Below are 23678 nucleotides of genomic sequence, written 5' to 3'. Positions count from 1 at the left end.
GGTGATGTTTTACTGGGATAATGACATTTTACCTGGATAATTACATTTTACTGGAATGATGATGCTTTACTGGGATAATGGCGTTTTACTGGGATGGTGACGCTTTACTGGGATGATGAGTTTTGACTGGGATAATGACGTTTTACTGGGATGGTGATGTTTTACTGGGATAATGACATTTCACTGGGATGATGACGTTTTACTGGAATAATGACGTTTTACTGGGATGGTGACGTTTTACTGGGTGGATGGCGTTTCACTGGGATGGTTTTGTTTTACTGGGATAATGATGTTTTACGGGGATGGTGGCGTTTTACTGTAATGGTGATGTTTTACTGGGATAATTACATTTTACTGGATGAAGACGCTTTACTGGGATAATGACGCTTTGCTGGGATGGTGACGTTTTACTGGGATGGTGACGTTTTACTGGGATGATGACGTTTTACTGAGATGGTGATGTTTTACTGGGATGATGACGCTTTACTGGGAGGGTGACGTTTTACTGGGATGGTGACGTTTTACTGGGATAGTGACATTTTACTGGGATAATTACATTTTACTGGAATGATGACGCTTTACTGGGATAATGACGTTTTACTGGGATGGTGACGCTTTACTGGGATGATGACGTTTTACTGGGATGGTGACGCATTACTGGGATGGTGACGTTTTACTGGGATAATGACGCTTTACTGGGATAATGACGTCTTACTGGGATAATGGCGTTTTACTGGGATGATGACGTTTTACTGGGATGGTGACGTTTTACTGGGATGGTGACGTTTTACTGGGTGAATGGCGTTTTACTGGGATGGTTTTGTTTTACTGGGATAATGATGTTTTACGGGGATAATTACATTTTACTGGAATGATGACGCTTTACTGGGATAATGACATTTTACTGGGATAATGACGTTTTACTGGGATGGTGGCGTTTTAATGGGATGATGACGTTTTACTGAGATGGTGATGTTTTACTGGGATGATGACGCTTTACTGGGAGGATGACGTTTTACTGGGATGGTGACGTTTTACTGGGATAGTGACATTTTACCTGGATAATTACATTTTACTGGAATGATGATGCTTTACTGGGATAATGACATTTTACTGGGATAATGACGGTTTACTGGGATGGTGGCGTTTTACTGGGATGGTGACGCTTTACTGGGGTAATGACGTTTTACTGGGATAGTGACATTTTACTGGGATAATTACATTTTACTGGAATGATGACGCTTTACTGGGATAATGACGCTTTACTGGGATGGTGACGCTTTACTGGGATGATGACGTTTTACTGGGATGGTGACGCTTTACTGGGATGATGAGTTTTGACTGGGATAATGACGTTTTACTGGGATGGTGACGATTTACTGGGATAATGACGTTTTACTGGGATAATGAGGATTTACTGGGATGATGACGTTTTACTGGGATGGTGACGTTTTACTGGGATTGTGACATTTTACTGGGATAATTACATTTTACTGGAATGATGACGCTTTACTGGGATAATGACGTTTTACTGGGGTGGTGACGCTTTACTGGGATGATGACGTTTTACTGGGATGGTGACGCATTACTGGGATGGTGACGTTTTACTGGGATAATGACGCTTTACTGGGATAATGATGTTTTACTGGGGCGATGACGTTTTAGTGGGATGATGACGTTTTACTGAGATGGTGATGTTTTACTGGGATGATGACGCTTTACTGGGATGATGACGTTTTACTGGGATGGTGACGTTTTACTGGGACCGTGACACTTTACTGGGATAATGACGTTTTACTGTGATGGTGGCATTTTACTGGGATGGTGACGTTTTACTGGGATAATAACGTTTTACTGGGATCATGATGTTTTACTGGGATGGTGACGTTTTACTGGGATAATGACGTTTTACTGGGATGGTTGCGTTTTACTGGGACGGTGACGCTTTACTGGGGTAATGACGTTTTACTGGGATAGTGACATTTTACTGGGATAATTACATTTTACTGGAATGATGATGCTTTACTGGGATAATGCTTTTTTACTGGGATGGTGACGCTTTACTGGGATGAAGACGTTTTACTGGAATGGTGATGCTTTACTGGGATGATGAGTTTTGACTGGGATAATGACATTTTACTGGGATGGTGACGTTTTACTGGGATAATGACGTGTTACTGGGATAATGAGGTTTTACTGGGATGATGACGTTTTACTGGGATAGTGACATTTTACTGGGATAATTACATTTTACTGGAATGATGACGCTTTACTGGGATAATGACGTTTAACTGGGATGGTGACGCTTCACTGGGATGATGACGTTTTACTGGGATGGTGACGCATTACTGGGATGGTGACGTTTTACTGGGATAATGACGCTTTACTGGGATAATGACGTCTTACTGGGATAATGGCGTTTTACTGGGATGATGACGTTTTACTGGGATGGTGACGTTTTACTGGGATCATGACATTTTACCTGGATAATTACATTTTACTGGAATGATGGTGCTTTGCTGGGATAATGACGTTTTACTGGGATGGTGACGCTTTACTGGGATGATGAGTTTTGACTGGGATAATGACGTTTTACTGGGATAATGACATTTTACTGGGATGGTGACGTTTTACTGGAATAATGACGTTTTACTGGGATGGTGACGTTTTACTGGGTGGATGGCATTTTACTGGAATGGTTTTGTTTTACTGGGATAATGATGTTTTACGGGGATGGTGACGTTTTACTGGGATGGTGACGCTTTACTGGGATGAAGACGTTTTACTGGGATGGTGATGCTTTACTGGGATGATGAGTTTTGACTGTGATAATGACATTTTACTGGGATGGTGACGTTTTACTGGGATAATGACGTGTTACTGGGATAGTGAGACTTTACTGGGATAATTACATTTTACTGGAATGATGACGCTTTACTGGGATGATGACGTTTTACTGTGATGGTGACGCATTACTGGGATGGTGACGTTTTACTGGGATAATGACGCTTTACTGGGATAATGACGTCTTACTGGGATAATGGCGCTTTACTGGGATGATGACGTTTTACTGGGATGGTGATGTTTTACTGGGATAATGACATTTTACCTGGATAATTACATTTTACTGGAATGATGATGCTTTACTGGGATAATGACGTTTTACTGGGATGGTGATGTTTTACTGGGAAAATGACATTTTACTGGGATGATGACGTTTTACTGGGATAATGACGTTTTACTGGGATGGTGACGTTTTACTGGGTGGATGGCGTTTTACTGGGATGGTTTTGTTTTACTGGGATAATGATGTTTTACGGGGATGGTGGCGTTTTACTGTAATGGTGATGTTTTACTGGGATAGTTACATTTTACTGGAATGAAGACGCTTTACTGGGATAATGACGCTTTGCTGGGATGGTGACGTTTTACTGGGATGGTGACGTTTTACTGGGATGATGACGTTTTACTGAGATGGTGATGTTTTACTGGGATGATGACGCTTTACTGGGAGGATGACGTTTTACTGGGATGGTGACGTTTTACTGGGATAGTGACATTTTACTGGGATAATTACATTTTACTGGAATGATGACGCTTTACTGGGATGGTGACGTTTTACTGGGATGGTGACGCTTTACTGGGATGATGACGTTTTACTGGGATGGTGACGCATTACTGGGATGGTGACGTTTTACTGGGATAATGACGCTTTACTGGGATAATGACGTCTTACTGGGATAATGGCGTTTTACTGGGATGATGACGTTTTACTGGGATGGTGACGTTTTACTGGGATGGTGACTTTTTACTGGGTGGATGGCGTTTTACTGGGATGGTTTTGTTTTACTGGGATAATGATGTTTTATGGGGATGGTGGCGTTTTACTGTAATGGTGATGTTTTACTGGGATAATTACATTTTACTGGAATGAAGACGCTTTACTGGGATAATGACGCTTTGCTGGGATGGTGACGTTTTACTGGGATGGTGACGTTTTACTGGGATGATGACGTTTTACTGAGATGGTGATGTTTTACTGGGATGATGACGCTTTACTGGGAGGATGACGTTTTACTGGGATGGTGACGCATTACTGGGATGGTGACGTTTTACTGGGATAATGACGCTTTACTGGGATAATGACGTCTTACTGGGATAATGTCGTTTTTCTGGGATGATGACGTTTTACTGGGATGGTGACGTTTTACTGGGATAATGACATTTTACCTGGATAATTACATTTTACTGGAATGATGATGCTTTACTGGGATAATGACGTTTTACTGGGATGGTGACACTTTACTGGGATGATGCGTTTTGACTGGGATAATGACGTTTTACTGGGATAATGACATTTTACTGGGATGCTGACGTTTTACTGGAATAATGACGTTTTACTGGGATGGTGACGTTTTACTGGGTGGATGGCGTTTTCCTGGGATGCTTTTGTTTTACTGGGATAATGACATTTTACCTGGATAATTACATTTTACTGGAATGATGATGCTTTACTGGGATAATGACGTTTTACTGGGATGATGACGCTTTACTGGGATGATGCGTTTTGACTGGGATAATGACGTTTTACTGGGATAATGACATTTTACTGGGATGCTGACGTTTTACTGGAATAATGACGCTTTACTGGGATGGTGACGTTTTACTGGGATAGTGAGATTTTACTGGGATAATTACATTTTACTGGAATGATGCCGCTTTACTGGGATAATGATGTTTTACTGGGATGGTGACGCTTTACTGGGATGATGACGTTTTACTGGGATGGTGACGCATTACTGGGATGGTGACGTTTTACTGGGATAATGACGCTTTACTGGGATAATGACGTCTTACTGGGATAATGGCGTTTTACTGGGATGATGACGTTTTACTGGGATGGTGACGTTTTACTGGGATAATGACATTTTACCTGCATAATTACATTTTACTGGAATGATGATGCTTTACTGGGATAATGACGTTTTACTGGGATGGTGACGCTTTACTGGGATGATGGGTTTTGACTGGGCTAATGACGTTTTACTGGGATGGTGATGTTTTACTGGGATAATGACATTTTACTGGGATGTTGACGTTTTACTGGAATAATGACGTTTTACTGGGATGGTGACGTTTTACTGGGTGGAAGGTGTTTTACTTGGGATGGTTTTGTTTTACTGGGATAATGATGTTTTACGGGGATGGTGGCGTTTTACTGGAATGGTGACGTTTTACTGGGATAATTACATTTTACTGGAATGAAGACGCATTACTGGGATAATGACGCTTTGCTGCGATGGTGACGTTTTACTGGGATGGTGATGTTTTACTGGAATGATGACGTTTTACTGAGATGGTGATGTTTTACTGGGATGATGACGCTTTACTGGGAGGATGAGATTTTACTGGGATGGTGACATTTTACTGGGATGGTGACGTTTTACTGGGATAATAACGTTTTACTGGGATGATGATGTTTTACTGGGATGATGACGTTTTACTGAGATGGTGATGTTTTACTGGGATGATGACGCTTTACTGGGAGGATGAGATTTTACTGGGATGGTGACATTTTACTGGGATGGTGACGTTTTACTGGGATAATAACGTTTTACTGGGATGATGATGTTTTACTGGGATGGTGACGTTTTACTGGGATAATGACGTTTTACTGGACGGGGACATTTTACTGTGTTGGTGACGATTTACTGGGATGATGACGTTTGACTGGGATGGTGTCGCATTACAGGGATGGTGACGTTTTACTGGGATAATGACGCTTTACTGGGATAATGACGTCTTACTGGGATAATGGCGCTTTACTGGGATGATGACGTTTTACTGGGATGGTGATGTTTTACTGGGATAATGACATTTTACATGGATAATTACATTTTACTGGAATGATGATGCTTTACTGGGATAATGACGTTTTACTGGGATGGTGACGCTTTACTGGGATGATGAGTTTTGACTGGGATAATGACGTTTTACTGGGATGGTGATGTTTTACTGGGATAATGACATTTTACTGGGATGATGACGTTTTACTGGAATAATGACGTTTTACTGGGATGGTGACGTTTTACTGGGTGGATGGCGTTTTACTGGGATGGTTTTGTTTTACTGGGATAATGATGTTTTACGGGGATGGTGGCGTTTTACTGTAATGGTGATGTTTTACTGGGATAATTACAATTTACTGGAATGAAGACACTTTACTGGGATAATGACGCTTTGCTGGGATGGTGACGTTTTACTGGGATGGTGACGTTTTACTGGGATGATGACGTTTTACTGAGATGGTGATGTTTTACTGTGATGATGACGCTTTACTGGGATGGTGACGTTTTACTGGGATGGTGACGTTTTACTGGGATAGTGACATTTTACTGGGATAATTACATTTTACTGGAATGATGACGCTTTACTGGGATAATGACGTTTTACTGGGATGGTGGCGTTTTACTGGGATGATGACGTTTTACTGGGATGGTGACGCATTACTGGGATGGTGACGTTTTACTGGGATAATGACGCTTTACTGGGATAATGACGTCTTACTGGGATAATGGCGTTTTACTGGGATGATGACGTTTTACTGGGATGGTGACGTTTTACTGGGATGTTGACGTTTTACTGGGATGGTGACGTTTTACTGGGTGGATGGCGTTTTACTGGGATGGTTTTGTTTTACTGGAATAATGATGTTTTACGGCGATGGTGGCGTTTTACTGTAATGGTGATGTTTTACTGGGATAATTACATTTTACTGGAATGAAGACGCTTTACTGGGATAATGACGCTTTGCTGGGATGGTGACGTTTTACTGGGATGGTGACGGTTTACTGGGATGATGACTTTTTACTGAGATGGTGATGTTTTACTGGGATGATGACGCTTTACTGGGAGGATGACGTTTTACTGGGATGGTGACGTTTTACTGGGATAGTGACATTTTACTGGGATAATTATATTTTACTGGAATGATGACGCTTTACTGGGATAATGACATTTTACTGGGATAATGACGTTTTACTGGCATGGTGGCGTTTTACTGGGATGGTGACGCTTTACTGGGGCAATGACGTTTTTCTGGGATAGTGACATTTTACTGGGATAATTACATTTTACTGGAATGATGACGCTTTCCTGGGATAATGACGTTTTACTGGGGTGGTGACGCTTTACTGGGATGATGACGTTTTACTGGGATGGTGACGCTTTACTGGGATGATGAGTTTTGACTGGGATAATGACGTTTTACTGGGATGGTGACGATTTACTGGGATAATGACGTTTTACTGGGATAATGAGGATTTACTGGGATGATGACGTTTTACTGGGATGGTGACGTTTTACTGGGATAGTGACATTTTACTGGGATAATTACATTTTACTGGAATGATGACGCTTTACTGGGATAATGACGTTTTACTGGGGTGGTGACGCTTTACTGGGATGATGACGTTTTACTGGGATGGTGACGCATTACTGGGATGGTGACGTTTTACTGGGATAATGACGCTTTACTGGGATAATGATGTTTTACTGGGATGGTGACGTTTTACTGGGATGGTGATGTTTTACTGGGATGATGACGCTTTACTGGGATGATGACGTTTTACTGGGATGGTGACGTTTTACTGGGACCGTGACACTTTACTGGGATAATGACGTTTTACTGTGATGGTGGCATTTTACTGGGATGGTGACGTTTTACTGGGATAATAACGTTTTACTGGGATGATGATGTTTTACTGGGATGGTGATGTTTTACTGGTATAATGACGTTTTACTGGGATGGTTGCGTTTTACTGGGATGGTGACGCTTTACTGGGGTAATGACGTTTTACTGGGATAGTGACATTTTACTGGGATAAATACATTTTACTGGAATGATGACGCTTTCCTGGGATAATGACGTTTTACTGGGGTGGTGACGCTTTACTGGGATGATGACGTTTTACTGGGATGGTGACGCTTTACTGGGATGATGAGTTTTGACTGGGATAATGACGTTTTACTGGGATGGTGACGCTTTACTGGGATGAAGACGTTTTACTGGGATGGTGACGCTTTACTGGGATGATGAGTTTTGACTGGGATAATGACGTTTTACTGGGATGGTGACGTTTTACTGGGATAATGACGTTTTACTGGGATAATGAGGTTTTACTGGGATGATGACGTTTTACTGGGATAGTGACATTTTACTGGGATAATTACATTTTACTGGAATGATGACGCTTTACTGGGATAATGACGTTTAACTGGGATGGTGACGCTTCACTGGGATGATGACGTTTTACTGGGATGGTGACGCATTACTGGGATGGTGACGTTTTACTGGGATAATGACGCTTTACTGGGATAATGACGTCTTACTGGGATAATGGCGTTTTACTGGGATGATGACGTTTTACTGGGATGGTGACGTTTTACTGGGATAATGACATTTTACCTGGATAATTACATTTTACTGGAATGATGGTGCTTTGCTGGGATAATGACGTTTTACTGGGATGGTGACGCTTTACTGGGATGATGAGTTTTGACTGGGATAATGACGTTTTACTGGGATAATGACATTTTACTGGGATGGTGACGTTTTACTGGAATTATGACGTTTTACTGGGATGGTGACGCTTTACTGGCATGATGAGTTTTGACTGGGATAATGACGTTTTACTGGGATAATGACATTTTACTGGGATGGTGACGTTTTACTGGAATTATGACGTTTTACTGGGATGGTGACGTTTTAATGGGTGGATGGCATTTTAGTGGAATCGTTTTGTTTTACTGGGATAATGATGTTTTACGGGGATGGTGACGTTTTACTGGGATGGTGACGTTTTACTGGGATAGTGAGATTTTACTGGGATAATTATACTTTACTGGAATGATGACGCTTTACTGGGATGATGACGTCTTACTGGGATAATGGCGTTTTACTGGGATGGTGACGTTTTGACTGGGATAATGAGGTTTTACTGGGATGGTGATGTTTTACTGGGATAATGACATTTTACTGGGATGATGACGTTTTACTGGGATAATGACATTTTACTGGGATGGTGACGTTTTACTGGGTGGATGGCGTTTTACTGGGATGGTTTTGTTTTACTGGGATAATGATGTTTTACGGGGATGGTGGCGTTTTACTGTAATGGTGATGTTTTACTGGGATAATTACATTTTACTGGAATGAAGACGCTTTACTGGGATAATGACGCTTTGCTGGGATGGTGACGTTTTACTGGGATGGTGACGGTTTACTGGGATGATGACGTTTTACTGAGATGGTGATGTTTTGCTGGGATGATGACGCTTTACTGGGAGGATGACGTTTTACTGGGATGGTGACGTTTTACTGGGATAGTGACATTTTACTGGGATAATTACATTTTACTGGAATGATGACGCTTTACTGGGATAATGACGTTTTACTGGGATGGTGACGCATTACTGGGATGGTGACGTGTTACTGGGATAATGACGCTTTACTGGGATAATGACGTCTTACTGGGATAATGGCGTTTTACTGGGATGATGACGTTTTACTGGGATGGTGACGTTTTACTGGGATGGTGACGTTTTACTGGGTGGATGGCGTTTTACTGGGATGGTTTTGTTTTACTGGGATAATGATGTTTTACGGGAATGGTGGCGTTTTACTGTAATGGTGATGTTTTACTGGGATAATTACATTTTACTGGAATGAAGACGCTTTACTGGGATAATGACGCTTTGCTGGGATGGTGACGTTTTACTGGGATGGTGACGTTTTACTGGGATGATGACGTTTTACTGAGATGGTGATGTTTTACTGGGATGATGACGCTTTACTGGGAGGATGACGTTTTACTGGGATGGTGACGTTTTACTGGGATAGTGACATTTTACTGGGATAATTACATTTTACTGGAATGATGACGCTTTACTGGGATAATGACGTTTTACTGGGATGGTGACGCTTTACTGGAATGATGACGTTTTACTGGGATGGTGACGCATTACTGGGATGGTGACGTTTTACTGGGATAATGACGCTTTACTGGGATAATGACGTCTTACTGGGATAATGTCGTTTTACTGGGATGATGACGTTTTACTGGGATGGTGACGTTTTACTGGGATAATGACATGTTACCTGGATAATTACATTTTACTGGAATGATGATGCTTTACTGGGATAATGACTTTTTACTGGGATGTTGACGCTTTACTGGGATGATGCGTTTTGACTGAGATAATGACGTTTTACTGGGATAATGACATTTTACTGGGGTGCTGACGTTTTACTGGAATAATGACGTTTTACTGGGATGGTGACGTTTTACTGGGTGGATGGCGTTTTACTGGGATGCTTTTGTTTTACTGGGATAATGAAATTTTACCTGGATAATTAAATTTTACTGTAATGATGATGCTTTACTGGGATAATGACGTTTTACTGGGATGATGACGCTTTACTGGGATGATGCGTTTTGACTGGGATAATGACGTTTTACTGGGATAATGACATTTTACTGGGATGCTGACGTTTTACTGGAATAATGACGCTTTACTGGGATGGTGACGTTTTACTGGGATAGTGAGATTTTACTGGGATAATTACATTTTACTGGAATGATGCCGCTTTACTGGGATAATGACGTTTTACTGGGATGGTGACGCTTTACTGGGATGATGACGTTTTACTGGGATGGTGACGCATTACTGGGATGGTGACGTTTTACTGGGATAATGACGCTTTACTGGGATAATGACGTCTTACTGGGATAATGGCGTTTTACTGGGATAATGACGTTTTACTGGGATGGTGATGTTTTACTGGGATAATGACATTTTACTGGGATGTTGACGTTTTACTGGAATAATGACGTTTTACTGGGATGGTGACGTTTTACTGGGTGGAAGGTGTTTTACTTGGGATGGTTTTGTTTTACTGGGATAATGATGTTTTACGGGGATGGTGGCGTTTTACTGGAATGGTGACGTTTTACTGGGATAATTACATTTTACTGGAATGAAGACGCATTACTGGGATAATGACGCTTTGCTGCGATGGTGACGTTTTACTGGGATGGTGATGTTTTACTGGGATGATGACGTTTTACTGAGATGGTGATGTTTTACTGGGATGATGACGCTTTACTGGGAGGATGAGATTTTACTGGGATGGTGACATTTTACTGGGATGGTGACGTTTGACTGGGATGGTGTCGCATTACTGGGATGGTGACGTTTTACTGGGATGATGATGCTTTACCGGGATAATGACGTTTTACTGGGGCGATGACGTTTTACTGGGATGATGACTTATGACTGAGATGGTGATGTTTTACTGGGATGATGACGCTTTACTGGGATGATGACGTTTTACTGGGATGGTGATGTTTTACTGGGATGGTGACGCTTTACTGGGATAATGACGTTTTACTGTGATGGTGGCATTTTACTGGGATGGTGACGTGTTACTGGGATAATAACGTTTTACTGGGATGATGATGTCTTACTGGGATGGTGACGTTTTACTGGGATAATGACGTTTTACTGGGATGGTGGCGTTTTACTGGGATGGTGACGCTTTACTGGGGTAATGACGTTTTACTGGGATAGTGACATTTTACTGGGATGGTGACGTTTTACTGGAATGATGACGCTTTACTGGGATAATGACGTTTTACTGGGATGGTGACGCTTTACTGGGATGATGACGTTTTACTGGGATGGTGACGCTTTACTGGGATGATGAGTTTTGACTGGGATAATGACGTTTTACTGGGATGGTGACGCTTTACTGGGATGATGACGTTTTAATGCAATGGTGACGTTTTACTGGGATAGTGACATTTTACTGGGATAATTACATTTTACTGGAATGATGATGCTTTACTGGGATAATGACGTTTTACTGGGATAATGACATTTTACCTGGATAATTACATTTTACTGGAATGATGATGCTTCACTGGGATAATGACGTTTTACTGGGATGGTGACGCTTTACTGGGATGATGAGTTTTGACTGGGATAATGACGTTTTACTGGGATAATGATATTTTACTGGGATGGTGACGTTTTACTGGGTGGATGGCGTTTTACTGGGATGGTGACGCTTTACTGGGATGAAGACGTTTTACTGGGATGGTGACGCTTTACTGGGATGATGAGTTTTGACTGGGATAATGACGTTTTACTGGGATGGTGACGTTTTACTGGGATAATGACGTTTTACTGGGATAATGAGGTTTTACTGGGATGATGACGTTTTACTGGGATAGTGACATTTTACTGGGATAATTACATTTTACTGGAATGATGACGCTTTACTGGGATAATGACGTTTAACTGGGATGGTGACGCTTCACTGGGATGATGACGTTTTACTGGGATGGTGACGCATTACTGGGATGGTGACGTTTTACTGGGATAATGATGCTTTACTGGGATAATGACGTCTTACTGGGATAATGGCGTTTTACTGGGATGATGACGTTTTACTGGGATGGTGACGTTTTACTGGGATAATGACATTTTACCTGGATAATTACATTTTACTGGAATGATGGTGCTTTGCTGGGATAATGACGTTTTACTGGGATGGTGACGCTTTACTGGGATGATGAGTTTTGACTGGGATAATGACGTTTTACTGGGATAATGACATTTTACTGGGATGGTGACGTTTTACTGGAATTATGACGTTTTACTGGGATGGTGACGCTTTACTGGGATGATGAGTTTTGACTGGGATAATGACGTTTTACTGGGATAATGACATTTTACTGGGATGGTGACGTTTTACTGGAATTATGACGTTTTACTGGGATGGTGACGTTTTACTGGGTGGATGGCATTTTACTGGAATCGTTTTGTTTTACTGGGATAATGATGTTTTACGGGGATGGTGACGTTTTACTGGGATGGTGACGTTTTACTGGGATAGTGAGATTTTACTGGGATAATTATATTTTACTGGAATGATGATGCTTTACTGGGATGATGACGTTTTACTGTGATGGTGACGCATTACTGGGATGGTGAGGTTTTACTGGGATAATGACGCTTTACTGGGATAATGACGTCTTACTGGGATAATGGCGTTTTACTGGGATGGTGACGTTTTGACTGGGATAATGAGGTTTTACTGGGATGGTGATGTTTTACTGGGATAATGACATTTTACTGGGATGATGACGTTTTACTGGGATAATGACGTTTTACTGGGATGGTGACGTTTTACTGGGTGGATGGCGTTTTACTGGGATGGTTTTGTTTTACTGGGATAATGATGTTTTACGGGGATGGTGGCGTTTTACTGTAATGGTGATGTTTTACTGGGATAATTACATTTTACTGGAATGAAGACGCTTTACTGGGATAATGACGCTTTGCTGGGATGGTGACGTTTTACTGGGATGGTGACGTTTTACTGGGATGATGACGTTTTACTGAGATGGTGATGTTTTACTGGGATGATGACGCTTTACTGGGAGGATGACGTTTTACTGGGATGGTGACGTTTTACTGGGATAGTGACATTTTACTGGGATAATTACATTTTACTGGAATGATGACGCTTTACTGGGATAATGACGTTTTACTGGGATGGTGACGCATTACTGGGATGGTGACGTGTTACTGGGATAATGACGCTTTACTGGGATAATGACGTCTTACTGGGATAATGGCGTTTTACTGGGATGATGACGTTTTACTGGGATGGTGACGTTTTACTGGGATGGTGACGTTTTACTGGGTGGATGGCGTTTTACTGGGATGGTTTTGTTTTACTGGGATAATGATGTTTTACGGGAATGGTGGCGTTTTACTGTAATGGTGATGTTTTACTGGGATAATTACATTTTACTGGAATGAAGACGCTTTACTGGGATAATGACGCTTTGCTGGGATGGTGACGTTTTACTGGGATGGTGACGTTTTACTGGGATGATGACGTTTTACTGAGATGGTGATGTTTTACTGGGATGATGACGCTTTACTGGGAGGATGACGTTTTACTGGGATGGTGACGTTTTACTGGGATAGTGACATTTTACTGGGATAATTACATTTTACTGGAATGATGATGCTTTACTGGGATAATGACTTTTTACTGGGATGTTGACGCTTTACTGGGATGATGCGTTTTGACTGAGATAATGACGTTTTACTGGGATAATGACATTTTACTGGGGTGCTGACGTTTTACTGGAATAATGACGTTTTACTGGGATGGTGACGTTTTACTGGGTGGATGGCGTTTTACTGGGATGCTTTTGTTTTACTGGGATAATGAAATTTTACCTGGATAATTAAATTTTACTGTAATGATGATGCTTTACTGGGATAATGACGTTTTACTGGGATGATGACGCTTTACTGGGATGATGCGTTTTGACTGGGATAATGACGTTTTACTGGGATAATGACATTTTACTGGGATGATGACGTTTTACTGGGATGGTGACGCATTACTGGGATGGTGACGTTTTACTGGGATAATGACGCTTTACTGGGATAATGACGTCTTACTGGGATAATGGCGTTTTACTGGGATAATGACGTTTTACTGGGATGGTGATGTTTTACTGGGATAATGACATTTTACTGGGATGTTGACGTTTTACTGGAATAATGACGTTTTACTGGGATGGTGACGTTTTACTGGGTGGAAGGTGTTTTACTTGGGATGGTTTTGTTTTACTGGGATAATGATGTTTTACGGGGATGGTGGCGTTTTACTGGAATGGTGACGTTTTACTGGGATAATTACATTTTACTGGAATGAAGACGCATTACTGGGATAATGACGCTTTGCTGCGATGGTGACGTTTTACTGGGATGGTGATGTTTTACTGGGATGATGACGTTTTACTGAGATGGTGATGTTTTACTGGGATGATGACGCTTTACTGGGAGGATGAGATTTTACTGGGATGGTGACATTTTACTGGGATGGTGACGTTTTACTGGGATAATGACGCTTTACTGGGATGATGACGTTTTACTGGGTTGGTGACGATTTACTGGGATGATGACGTTTGACTGGGATGGTGTCGCATTACTGGGATGGTGACGTTTTACTGGGATGATGATGCTTTACCGGGATAATGACGTTTTACTGGGGCGATGACGTTTTACTGGGATGATGACTTATGACTGAGATGGTGATGTTTTACTGGGATGATGACGCTTTACTGGGATGATGACGTTTTACTGGGATGGTGAAGTTTTACTGGGATGGTGACGCTTTACTGGGATAATGACGTTTTACTGTGATGGTGGCATTTTACTGGGATGGTGACGTTTTACTGGGATAATAACGTTTTACTGGGATGATGATGTCTTACTGGGATGGTGACGTTTTACTGGGATAATGACGTTTTACTGGGATGGTGGCGTTTTACTGGGATGGTGACGCTTTACTGGGGTAATGACGTTTTACTGGGATAGTGACATTTTACTGGGATGGTGACGTTTTACTGGAATGATGACGCTTTACTGGGATAATGACGTTTTACTGGGATGGTGACGCTTTACTGGGATGATGACGTTTTACTGGGATGGTGACGCTTTACTGGGATGATGAGTTTTGACTGGGATAATGACGTTTTACTGGGATGGTGACGCTTTACTGGGATGATGACGTTTTAATGCAATGGTGACGTTTTACTGGGATAGTGACATTTTACTGGGATAATTACATTTTACTGGAATGATGACTCTTTACTGGGATAATGACGTTTTACTGGGATAATGACATTTTACCTGGATAATTACATTTTACTGGAATGATGATGCTTCACTGGGATAATGACGTTTTACTGGGATGGTGACGCTTTACTGGGATGATGAGTTTTGACTGGGATAATGACGTTTTACTGGGATAATGACATTTTACTGGGATGGTGACGTTTTACTGGGTGGATGGCGTTTTACTGGGATGGTGACGCTTTACTGGGATGAAGACGTTTTACTGGGATGGTGACGCTTTACTGGGATGATGAGTTTTGACTGGGATAATGACGTTTTACTGGGATGGTGACGTTTTACTGGGATAATGACGTTTTACTGGGATAATGAGGTTTTACTGGGATGATGACGTTTTACTGGGATAGTGACATTTTACTGGGATAATTACATTTTACTGGAATGATGACGCTTTACTGGGATAATGACGTTTAACTGGGATGGTGACGCTTCACTGGGATGATGACGTTTTACTGGGATGGTGACGCATTACTGGGATGGTGACGTTTTACTGGGATAATGACGCTTTACTGGGATAATGACGTCTTACTGGGATAATGGCGTTTTACTGGGATGATGACGTTTTACTGGGATGGTGACGTTTTACTGGGATAATGACATTTTACCTGGATAATTACATTTTACTGGAATGATGGTGCTTTGCTGGGATAATGACGTTTTACTGGGATGGTGACGCTTTACTGGGATGATGAGTTTTGACTGGGATAATGACGTTTTACTGGGATAATGACATTTTACTGGGATGGTGACGTTTTACTGGAATTATGACGTTTTACTGGGATGGTGACGCTTTACTGGGATGATGAGTTTTGACTGGGATAATGACGTTTTACTGGGATAATGACATTTTACTGGGATGGTGACGTTTTACTGGAATTATGACGTTTTACTGGGATGGTGACGTTTTACTGGGTGGATGGCATTTTACTGGAATCGTTTTGTTTTACTGGGATAATGATGTTTTACGGGGATGGTGACGTTTTACTGGGATGGTGACGTTTTACTGGGATAGTGAGATTTTACTGGGATAATTATATTTTACTGGAATGATGACGCTTTACTGGGATGATGACGTTTTACTGTGATGGTGACGCATTACTGGGATGGTGAGGTTTTACTGGGATAATGACGCTTTACTGGGATAATGACGTCTTACTGGGATAATGGCGTTTTACTGGGATGGTGACGTTTTGACTGGGATAATGAGGTTTTACTGGGATGGTGATGTTTTACTGGGATAATGACATTTTACTGGGATGATGACGTTTTACTGGGATAATGACGTTTTACTGGGATGGTGACGTTTTACTGGGTGGATGGCGTTTTACTGGGATGGTTTTGTTTTACTGGGATAATGATGTTTTACGGGGATGGTGGCGTTTTACTGTAATGGTGATGTTTTACTGGGATAATTACATTTTACTGGAATGAAGACGCTTTACTGGGATAATGACGCTTTGCTGGGATGGTGACGTTTTACTGGGATGGTGACGTTTTACTGGGATGATGACGTTTTACTGAGATGGTGATGTTTTACTGGGATGATGACGCTTTACTGGGAGGATGACGTTTTACTGGGATGGTGACGTTTTACTGGGATAGTGACATTTTACTGGGATAATTACATTTTACTGGAATGATGACGCTTTACTGGGATAATGACGTTTTACTGGGATGGTGACGCATTACTGGGATGGTGACGTGTTACTGGGATAATGACGCTTTACTGGGATAATGACGTCTTACTGGGATAATGGCGTTTTACTGGGATGATGACGTTTTACTGGGATGGTGACGTTTTACTGGGATGGTGACGTTTTACTGGGTGGATGGCGTTTTACTGGGATGGTTTTGTTTTACTGGGATAATGATGTTTTACGGGAATGGTGGCGTTTTACTGTAATGGTGATGTTTTACTGGGATAATTACATTTTACTGGAATGAAGACGCTTTACTGGGATAATGACGCTTTGCTGGGATGGTGACGTTTTACTGGGATGGTGACGTTTTACTGGGATGATGACGTTTTACTGAGATTGTGATGTTTTACTGGGATGATGACGCTTTACTGGGAGGATGACGTTTTACTGGGATGGTGACGTTTTACTGGGATAGTGACATTTTACTGGGATAATTACATTTTACTGGAATGATGACGCTTTACTGGGATAATGACGTTTTACTGGGATGGTGACGCTTTACTGGAATGATGACGTTTTACTGGGATGGTGACGTTTTACTGGGATGGTGACGTTTTACTGGGATGATGACGTTTTACTGAGATTGTGATGTTTTACTGGGATGATGACGCTTTACTGGGAGGATGACGTTTTACTGGGATGGTGACGTTTACTGGGATAGTGACATTTTACTGGGATAATTACATTTTACTGGAATGATGACGCTTTACTGGGATAATGACGTTTTACTGGGATGGTGACGCTTTACTGGAATGATGACGTTTTACTGGGATGGTGACGCATTACTGGGATAATGACGTCTTACTGGGATAATGTCGTTTTACTGGGATGATGACGTTTTACTGGGATGGTGACGTTTTACTGGGATAATGACATGTTACCTGGATAATTACATTTTACTGGAATGATGATGCTTTACTGGGATAATGACTTTTTACTGGGATGGTGACGCTTTACTGGGATGATGCGTTTTGACTGAGATAATGACGTTTTACTGGGATAATGACATTTTACTGGGGTGCTGACGTTTTACTGGAATAATGACGTTTTACTGGGATGGTGACGTTTTACTGGGTGGATGGCGTTTTACTGGGATGCTTTTGTTTTACTGGGATAATGACATTTTACCTGGATAATTACATTTTACTGTAATGATGATGCTTTACTGGGATAATGACGTTTTACTGGGATGATGACGCTTTACTGGGATGATGCGTTTTGACTGGGATAATGACGTTTTACTGGGATAATGACATTTTACTGGGATGCTGACGTTTTACTGGAATAATGACGCTTTACTGGGATGGTGACGTTTTACTGGGATAGTGAGATTTTACTGGGATAATTACATTTTACTGGAATGATGCCGCTTTACTGGGATAATGACGTTTTACTGGGATGGTGACGCTTTACTGGGATGATGACGTTTTACTGGGATGGTGACGCATTACTGGGATGGTGACGTTTTACTGGGATAATGACGCTTTACTGGGATAATGACGTCTTACTGGGATAATGGCGTTTTACTGGGATAATGACGTTTTACTGGGATGGTGATGTTTTACTGGGATAATGACATTTTACTGGGATGTTGACGTTTTACTGGAATAATGACGTTTTACTGGGATGGTGACGTTTTACTGGGTGGAAGGTGTTTTACTTGGGATGGTTTTGTTTTACTGGGATAATGATGTTTTACGGGGATGGTGGCGTTTTACTGGAATGGTGACGTTTTACTGGGATAATTACATTTTACTGGAATGAAGACGCATTACTGGGATAATGACGCTTTGCTGCGATGGTGACGTTTTACTGGGATGGTGATGTTTTACTGGGATGATGACGTTTTACTGAGATGGTGATGTTTTACTGGGATGATGACGCTTTACTGGGAGGATGAGATTTTACTGGGATGGTGACATTTTACTGGGATGGTGACGTTTTACTTGGATAATAACGTTTTACTGGGATGATGATGTTTTACTGGGATGGTGACGTTTTACTGGGATAGTGACATTTTACTGGGATGGTGACGTTTTACTGGAATGATGACGCTTTACTGGGATAAGGACGTTTTACTGGGATGGTGACGCTTTACTGGGATGATGACGTTTTACTGGGATGGTGACGCTTTACTGGGATGATGAGTTTTGACTGGGATAATGACGTTTTACTGGGATGGTGACGCTTTACTGGGATGATGACGTTTTAATGCAATGGTGACGTTTTACTGGGATAGTGACATTTTACTGGGATAATTACATTTTACTGGAATGATGACGCTTTACTGGGATAATGACGTTTTACTGGGATAATGACATTTTACCTGGATAATTACATTTTACTGGAATGATGATGCTTCACTGGGATAATGACGTTTTACTGGGATGGTGACGCTTTACTGGGATGATGAGTTTTGACTGGGATAATGACGTTTTACTGGGATGATGAGTTTTGACTGGGATAATGACATTTTACTGGGATGATGACGTTTTACTGGAATAATGACGTTTTACTGGGATGGTGTCGTTTTACTGGGTGGAAGGCGTTTTACTGAGATGGTTTTGTTTTACTGGGATAATGATGTTTTACGGGGATGGTGGCGTTTTACTGGGATGGTGACGTTTTACTGGGTTAATTATATTTTCCTGGAATGAAGACGCTTTACTGGGATAATGACGCTTTGCTGGGATGGTGACGTTTTACTGGGATGGTGACGTTTTACTGGGATGGGGACGTTTTACTGAGATGGTGATGTTTTACTGGGATGGTGACGCTTTACTGGGAGGATGAGATTTTACTGGGATGGTGACGTTTTACTGGGATAGTGACATTTTACTGGGATAATTACATTTTACTGGAATGATGACGCTTTACTGGGATAATGACGTTTTATTGGGATGGTGACGCTTTCCTGGGATGATGACGTTTTACTGGGATGGTGACGCATTACTGGGATGGTGACGTTTTACTGGGATAATGACGCTTTACTGGGATAATGACGTCTTACTGCGATAATGGCGTTTTACTGGGATGATGACGTTTTACTGGGATGGTGACGTTTTACTGGGATAATGACATTTTACCTGGATAATTACATTTTACTGGAATGATGATGCTTTACTGGGATAATGACGTTTTACTGGGATGGTGACGCTTTAATGGGATGATGAGTTTTGACTGAGATAATGACGTTTTTCTGGGATAATGACATTTTACTGGAATGGTGACGTTTTACTGGAATAATGACGTTTCACTGGGGTGGTGACGTTTTACTGGGTGGATGGCGTTTTACTGGGATGGTTTTGTTTTACTGGGATAATGATGTTTTATGGGGATGGTGACGTTTTACTGGGATGGTGACGTTTTACTGGGATAGTGACATTTTACTGGGATAATTACATTTTACTGGAATGATGCCGCTTTACTGGGATAATGACGTTTTACTGGGATGATGACGCTTTACTGGGATGATGACGTTTTACTGGGATGGTGACGCATTACTGGGATGGTGACGTTTTACTGGGATAATGACGCTTTACTGGGATAATGACGTCTTACTGGGATAATGGCGTTTGACTGGGATGATGACGTTTTACTGTGATGGTGACGTTTTACTGGGATAATGACATTTTACCTGGATAATTACATTTTACTGGAATGATGATGCTTTACTGGGATAATGACGTTTTACTGGGATGGTGACGTTTTACTGGGATGGTGATGTTTTACTGGGATAATAACGTTTTACTGGGATAATGATGTTTTACTGGGATGGTGACGTTTTACTGGGATAATGACGTTTTACTGGATGGGGACATTTTACTGGGATGGTGACGTTTTACTGGGATGATGACGCTTTACTGGGATAATGAAGTTTTACTGGGGTGATGACGTTTTACTGGGATGATGACTTATTACTGAGATGGTGATGTTTTACTGGGATGATGACGCTGTACTGGGATGATGACGTTTTACTGGGATGGTGACGTTTTACTGGGATGGTGACGCTTTACTAGGATAATGACGTTTTACTGTGATGGTGGCATTTTACTGGGATGGTGACGTTTTACTGGGATGGTGACGTTTTACTGGGATGATGACGTTTTACTGAGATGGTGATGTTTTACTGGGATGATGACGCTTTACTGGGATGATGAGATTTTACTGGGATGGTGACATTTTACTGGGATGTTGACGTTTTACTGGGATAATAACGTTTTACTGGGATAATGATGTTTTACTGGGATGGTGACGTTTTTCTGGGATAATGACGTTTTACTGGATGGGGTCATTTTACTGGGATGATGACGTTTGACTGGGATGGTGACGCATTACTGGGATGGTGACGTTTTACTGGGATAATGACGTTTTACTGGGATAATGACGTTTTACTGGATGGGATCATTTTACTGGGATGATGACGTTTGACTGGGATGGTGACGCATTACTGGGATGGTGACGTTTTACTTAGATGGTGACGCTTTACTGGGATAATGACGTTTTACTGGGGCGATGACGTTTTACTGGGATGATGACTTATTACTGAGATGGTGATGTTTTACTGGGATGATGACGCTTTACTGGGATGATGACGTTTTACTGGGATGGTGACATTTTACTGGGATGGTGACACTTTACTGGGATAATGACGTTTTACCGTGATGGTGGCACTTTACTGGGATGGTGATGTTTTACTGGGGTAATAACGTTTTACTGGGATGGTGGCGTTTTACTGGGATGGTGACGCTTTACTGGGGTAATGACGTTTTACTGGGATAGTGACATTTTACTGGGATGGTGACGTTTTACTGGAATGATGACGCTTTACTGGGATAATGACGTTTTACTGGGATGGTGACGCTTTACTGGGATGATGACGTTTTACTGGGATGGTGACGCTTTACTGGGATGATGAGTTTTGACTGGGATAATGACGTTTTACTGGGATGGTGATGTTTTACTGGGATGATGACGCTTTACTGGGATGATGAGATTTTACTGGGATGGTGACATTTTACTGGGATGTTGACGTTTTACTGGGATAATAACGTTTTACTGGGATAATGATGTTTTACTGGGATGGTGGCGTTTTACTGGGATGGTGACGTTTTACTGGGATAATGACATTTTACTGGGATGATGACGTTTTACTGGAATAATGACGTTTTACTGGGATGGTGACGTTTTACTGGGTGGATGGCGTTTTACTGGGATGGTTTTGTTTTACTGGGATAATGATGTTTTACGGGGATGGTGGCGTTTTACTGGAATGGTGACGTTTTACTGGGATAAATACATTTTACTGGAATGAAGACGCTTTACTGGGATAATGACGCTTTGCTGGGATGGTGAAGTTTTACTGGGATGGTGACGTTTTACTGGGAGGATGACGTTTTACTGAGATGGTGATGTTTTACTGGGATGGTGACATTTTACTGGGATGGTGACATTTTACTGGGATGGTGACGCTTTACTGGGATGATGAGATTTTACTGGGATGGTGACATTTCACTGGGATGGTGACGCTTTACTGGGATGATGAGATTTTACTGGGATGGTGACATTTTACTGGGATGGTGACATTTTACTGGAATAATAACGTTTTACAGGGTCATGATGTTTTAATAGGATGGTGACGTTTTACTGGGATAATGACATTTTACTGGGATGGTGACATTTTACTGGGATGGTGACGATTTACTGGGATGATGACGTTTTACTGGGATGGTGACGCATTACTGGGATGGTGACGTTTTACTGGGATGATGACGCTTTACTGGGATAATGACGTTTTACTGGGACGATGACGTTTTACTGGGATGATGACGTTTTACTGAGATGGTGACGTTTTACTGGGATGGTGACGCTTTACTGGGGCAATGACGTTTTGCTGGGATAGTGACATTTTACTGGGATAATTACATTTTACTGGAATGATGACGCTTTACTTGGATAATGACGTTTTACTGGGATGGTGACGCTTTACTGGGATGATGACGCTTTACTGGGATGATGAGTTTTGACTGGGATAATGACATTTTACTGGGATGGTGACGTTTTCCTGGGATGGTGACGTTTTACTGGGATAGTGACATTTTACTGGGATAATTATATTTTACTGGAATGATGACGCTTTACTGGGATAATGACGTTTTACTGGGATGGTGACGCTTTACTGGGATGATG

This window comes from Chiloscyllium plagiosum, unplaced genomic scaffold, assembly GCF_037043375.1.
Source record: "Chiloscyllium plagiosum isolate Xiang-an unplaced genomic scaffold, Cpla_swu_hap1 HiC_scaffold_1, whole genome shotgun sequence".
In the NCBI taxonomy this organism is placed as follows: domain Eukaryota; kingdom Metazoa; phylum Chordata; class Chondrichthyes; order Orectolobiformes; family Hemiscylliidae; genus Chiloscyllium; species Chiloscyllium plagiosum.
This window is presented reverse-complemented; position numbering follows the sequence as displayed.